We start from the raw sequence: 6,000 nt of genomic DNA, 5'->3' as shown, positions 1-6,000 counted from the left end.
AAAGAGCTTCTACCCCCAGGCTGTCAGAGGGGGAGCCTGAAGCAGTACACAATAAGCATGGAAGTTTTTGGAAGTCACCTGTTTTATCTTAAAAATTTATGTGGATGTTGTACTCTGCTTCACAATGAGTTCATGTTTGTTTTAATGTTTAAAACCATTTTTTAAAAAAATTGCAGTCAAGTACTACCACTTGAAGGCACAGGACAACAAAGGTTTACCTTCCTGAATCATCTATCATAATATCACAGGTACTTTGTATTGTCACTTACTCTGCGCCAGGTGCAGTTCTGAGCGTGTTACTTGAATGACTGCATGGTGAGGTTTCGTTATCTCCATCCCCAGATGAGGAGCTGCGTGCTCAGAGAAGGTGGTGACTTACCCAAGGACACACAGTACGTGACAGAGTCAGGATTTGAACCGGATATATTTGTTCCAATACCTTGCAAGAGGCCACTGCTGATACCCCTGGGGTTTGGTAGCCCAGCTTGGAAAGTGGAACCGGGTGGTATCTGAAAATTCATGCAGAAAAATGTCATGTTTACGGTTCAGGTGGACTGGCTCCAAAGCACACCCAGTCTTCAGTTCTGGGGGGTCTTGGGGAGGAGGGTGGCAGAGGAGAAGCTGAGAAGAGGAAGCTGATGCGATTTTGGAACTGGCCACTGGAGGTCGGCCGACCTGTGCAAGGTCCCACTAGGGCTCAGGGCAGTGGCTGGCTCCCGGGCTTCTGGGCTTTCCGGGCAGAGGGGACCATCGACCTGCAGCAGGACCCGACTCGGTGCTGAGGAACTGTGGTCCATTTTCAGCCCTTGCTGGAGGGGGTTTGTAAGAAAAGAGCAGGCACAAAACCCAGTTAAGCAGCAGCTCCAAGAGGGACACCGGTTCGTCCAGGTCTCCAGAGTGAACCGTGTGTAGGAAGCTGCAACCTGGTGGGCGCCGGAGGGCTGCAGGCCCGTCCTGAGTCCATCAATCACTCAAAGGTTTCTGCAGATCCTACCAGCCCACAGGTCTGAGCTTGCGGTGTCCTGCCTTCTCTAGCCTGGTGTGGCATAGGAGGGGAGGAGGGAAGAACGCGCTAACGTTAGGATGAATGCATGGCTACAGCTGAGAGATGCTGAGACAGACAGCAACTGACATCACCTAAAATCCTGTCCTGTTTTACAGCAGAGAAGGGGTCTACACAGCCTTCCCTGTAATTGTCAAGGGTTAAAATCCTGTTCCCTGTGGTCTAGCCCTCCTGCAATTCTAATTTAAATTGCAGTGTGCTACTGTAGCAGTTCAATTCCTGATTACATTTCTGACAAGCGAAACAGCCCCAGACTAAGTCTCCAAATAATAGTGTTCACGTGTTAAATACCTTTTTTTAAGATAGAAAGAATCATGCCCTAAACCCATCACAGTTGGTCATCTTCCTTTTCTCCCAAAATTCTGAACTGTGTTCATGGGAGTGAAATAGGATCTGGACACGAGACAGAGGAGACCTTATTTAAGGGGTCTCCCTTTTTCTGATTGATCACTTGACATTTTCCCATCTCTCATTCCCTGCTCTCTTCCAGGCCAGGGAAAAATTCAGTTTGGGTCATTTTCACTCAATGTAACAAGAGGCCAAGATTCAGGCAAAGAAGGGAATGAGTTCATTTGCAAACTCAGGGCTAGAAGCACAGTCTCATTGCAAATCCAAAATCAGTTAAGCGGCAGGAAGCAAAGACTAAGGGTAAATTGTCAATAATCATCCTGGGAAAAAGGTTAATCTGGAGCTTCAGGGACCCTGTGTGATGACTGAGATCATTCAGGACCTGTTCAATAGGGTAAAAGACAGCGATCTCCCAGGGAGACAGGGGCACCTGGTTCCATAACGGATGGGGGAATGGTTGGAGGGAAGAGAAATGTCTAGTAAATCACGTATTACTATTCATTAATTAACATTTACTGAGTTCATCTCCTTTGCCAGATGCTGTACTAAGTATTTTGTGTATATTTTCATGTGATTTAAAACCTTAAAAGCATTGTGGGGAAGGAACTTTTTTCTGTTTTAAAAATCAGGAAAGTGAGACTCAAAAGATAAGTGAATGGCCCAAGATCACACAGCTAAGATGTGCTGGAATTGGGACTTCAACTCAGGTATATGTAACTTACAAATCCTTAAGTCTTAACCATCACTTTTTTATTGTCTCTTTACACTACTGGTAATAACTTTGCTATTATTGTCTTGAGTTGATAGTTAAACCTTAGATTATTTCAAATTTCGTATATGAGCAGCTTGGGTTTCCTACCTGGCTGTGACTTCCATCAGGAAAAGACAGTTTTATGCCCCTCTAATAGTCCCCCAAATGAAAAAAAAAATGTTCTAAGTATAATAATTTGCTTTTCACAGTACTTTTAATCTTCAGAACATTTCTGCATACGTATATTTCCTCACTGCATCCCTATGTGAAGTATTCTATTATTGTCTTTAGTTTGCAGGTAAGCAGAGACATGAGGATTTTACAATGCGCATCAGTTAGCCAGTGGGAGAAAAACAACGGACCTCCTGCTCATTTTCCTTCTAGGCCAATGTTCTTTTATGTCAGGCACTGCTAACTGCCTTCCTAAAAGCCATTTCTCCTTGCTAACAGGCAGAACCTCACCCCACATTTGTTTAGGGGATCCTTTGATTTTAGGAAACATGAGCTCAGCCCCTAATCCAGAGGTGGACATTAATTCCATTTTAGTCAAAGAGATGTAAAAGGAAAGGGTTTTCCTCCTTGGTAAGAGAAATGCCCTGTGCTGCTCCATGCTTCCTAACTGGAATGCAGGACTTGATTCTTGGTGCTGCTGCAGCCATCTTATGACATTGAGGAGATGAATAGAATTACGTACAGGCTGAATTGAGCCCTAACATCACTGAGCTGCTGAACCAACATGAGCCACTGCCTACCACCATGTCTTTGTTATAACAAAATATAAAATAAACCTCTGTTACTTGTAACTGAGAGTTCCTACTGATGCTACCTTCCACTACACCACTGAAATGGCACTCAGCTCAAGTGTGTTTGGAAGGAGACCTATAAACATGCTTTGTACAACACAGCCAGTAAACAAATTCACTACATGAATGCAAGTGTCAACATTATCGTTACCATTTTATTTTAAACGCTTGCTGGTATGATTTTGTATTTGCATTGGGATTCCTAGAACCCAAATTCCCCACCACAGAGAGTGAATATACTTTACTGAGAATAAAAGCTGCCCTGATCAATTGTTACTGAGTGAGGTATTGGGCCTGTGACTTGAACTGTTACTGTAGGCAAGTCTTTCTTGGCCTCAGTTTCACTTTCTTTGTACGAACACAGCAAAGTCCACTCTCTCCGCTCAGAGTTTAGTGTGAAGATGAAATAGAGGCAGGATAGGGAATTAGAGGAACAACAGGAAGGGGCATGCAGCGCTTGTTCAAATGATTACTGTGTTCCTGTGTTGTGTTTGGCATTTTCCCTGTGAAGTATCATCAACTGAGGACCTTACAAGGTAAGTATCGTCCTCTCTGAATATTGAGGGACACGGCGGGTATGACCGGGAAAACTCAGACGTATTGACTAATCCCACACCCACCAGGGATGTAAGGTGGGTATATAATGTGGGATGGGGACAATGGTCCTTGTCACCTATAAGAGCTTCAGGATATCAAGCAGTCTGGGAGAACCTCTCTTAGGCCAGCGTACTAGGTCACAAGGAACAAAGTCAATGGAATTGACTTCTTGGGTTGACCAAATGGGAGTTGTCTAATCCTGATGGTGACAGTGTGTTGAATTATAGGCATAAAAGGAATTTGGAGGGAGAATGAGCTCTGCCCTCCAGCTCTGTACAGTCAACAGTGACATGGAAGCCAGAATTCAGCTTTTTCCCCTCTAAAGACAATAACGTGTAGCCAGAGGAAGCTGCAAAATGTGGCCGGCACAAGCAGAGGGAAGATTGCTCAGAGTACAGAGAGAAGAGAAGGAAGTCAGAGAAAATAGCATTTATGTGGAGCAACCTTCCAGAGCCAAGCAATGAGGGAAGGAGCCCAGCCAGGGTCCTCACACCCAGCCCCCCAGACTCACCCTCAGATACTGCGCAGCTTTGCATCATTTCCACAGCCATAGAGAGAAGAGTGCGTAGACCTTCCTTAGGGACCATTGCAGGCTGATTCATAGATGAATAAAACTCACCTCCTGCCCTCAAGGTACTCAGTGTCTATATGAAGCCTGCAAGAGGTAAACCCATAATTATCAACTGTGACAAGCATGGCACTGACCTTATGATTTGTAGATGGAGTCTCTGGCCTTTGCTTACTCCTTTATTTTAATCAATACCTCTTTCTGAAGGACGGAGATATATTTAGTTTTAAATGAAACATGGAGTTCCTCAAATAAGGCATACTATTACTGAAATTTAATTCATGTATATAAAGCATTGAATGCACTGACTATTACATAGTAAGGAGATGGGTGGTAAAAACGTGGGTCACCAGAGCCAGAGTGCCTGAGTTCCATCCCACCTCCTCCACTTACTAGCTGTGTGATCCTGGTCAAACCATGGGCCTCTCTGGGCCTTGATTTCCTCATCTGTAAAGTGGAATAATAATTGAACCCACCTACTGAGTGGTATAGAGTCAACATGTGTGATGCTCTTAAAATGTGCCTGGTACATAGTACGTGTTCAGGAAATTTTAGCCTTTAATAGGAATGGTAGCAAGTAGTCATAGTAGTAAGAGTGAGTTGGAGTTGGAAAAGCAGAAATAGATGCCATTGGTAGGTGATTAATTATCCATTGGGAAGACCCAGAAAGTGAGAAGAACACAGGCTATAGGAACACTATGTTGCTGACAGGAATGGCTATGATTGGATAAAGGCTTGAAAAACTCTTAAATTCTCAATTCTTCTCAGATTTACTTCTGGCCAGGGCAGACCACTATGCTTCCAATAAACTCCAGGAAGAAGAAAAAAAAAGGAAAAGGAAACCATTGTGGAGAACACAATTTACTGAATTTCTCCAACCTCAACATTAGGTTAAAGCGAATTCAGGGTAGGGGCAAGTACTCTGATGTAATCTGAAGTGACTTTTCTGTTTGATATAAAGCCATAGAAAATGCACAGGAACAGTTTAAAGAACAAGCAAGGTGAGTGAGCTGCATTAAAATGGGAATGAAAAATAACCCAGAAAATGCTATTTATTGTAAAAATTGCTGGCATGCTTAGAACTGCTTTGATCATCTTTGCCTCAAAGAAAGCAGAGCCAACAAAGTGAAGTTTCAGAAAAGGGCAGCAAAATGATCAGAGGCATAATGGGTGAAAAGAGGTCTTTATCCCTAGAAGGAAAGAAACAATTGGGAAAAAATTCTTTGGCTTAATAGAGATCTATTGGATAATGAATGGCGAGTAGTGGCCATTCAGGTGCTGCCCTCTCCCCTGTCCCAAATCACACGAATGAGAAGGAATTTAAAAGGGTTGAAAATAGATAAATGGCCATCATAAGTTTAAAGCCTCGATTGGGGGAACTGGCAGCCTCGGGGCATTTTTGAAGCAAACAATGGAGTGACTTTCTAAGAAGATCAAAAGTTTTGCTCCTGTCCAATAGCAACTCATCATCCAAGGGTGTTTGCTGAAAAACAGAGGGGCAATGGCCTGCACTAGACCCGCTGCAACAGAGAAAGCTTTTTCCTGTGGATGTCCACAGGGATAGTCCGTTGAAATGGAAACAGAGAAAAAGAAAGACTGAATTTATTTCCCTCTGGGACTTGGAAAATGCAATGGGATGGAGTAGAGGCGACACTTTCAGATTTTAGATGATGTGAGGATACCCTCCAAGTATCCCACCCCCACCCCTTCCTCAAGGAAGAAGGAATTCCATCTTGGCCTTATTTATCACTCAGTGTTGATCCAGGACCAGCTGCAGCACCTCCCCAGGGAGCCTGTTAAAAACGCAGAATCCTAGCCCCATCCCAGTTCCCAGAATCAGAATCTGCATTGTAACAAAATTCACTGGTGA

The 6,000-nt window shown here is 43.7% G+C and overlaps 1 long non-coding RNA gene across 1 annotated transcript in view; it reads right to left on the bottom strand.

The window, feature by feature from the left end:
* Positions 1-330: 330 nt before the first annotated feature.
* The window catches only part of LOC102998626 (uncharacterized), a 335,370-nt gene continuing 329,700 nt past the window's right edge, over positions 331-6,000 (bottom strand). The window contains exons 7-8 of the long non-coding RNA XR_009009312.1: positions 4,074-4,217; positions 331-509 (exon numbers count right to left, since the gene is read on the bottom strand). This is a non-coding gene — a long non-coding RNA (uncharacterized LOC102998626). The remainder of the gene's footprint in view (positions 510-4,073; positions 4,218-6,000) is intronic.

This window comes from Balaenoptera acutorostrata, chromosome 9 (assembly GCF_949987535.1).
Source record: "Balaenoptera acutorostrata chromosome 9, mBalAcu1.1, whole genome shotgun sequence".
NCBI classification, from domain to species: domain Eukaryota; kingdom Metazoa; phylum Chordata; class Mammalia; order Artiodactyla; family Balaenopteridae; genus Balaenoptera; species Balaenoptera acutorostrata.
This window is presented reverse-complemented; position numbering and strand designations above follow the sequence as displayed.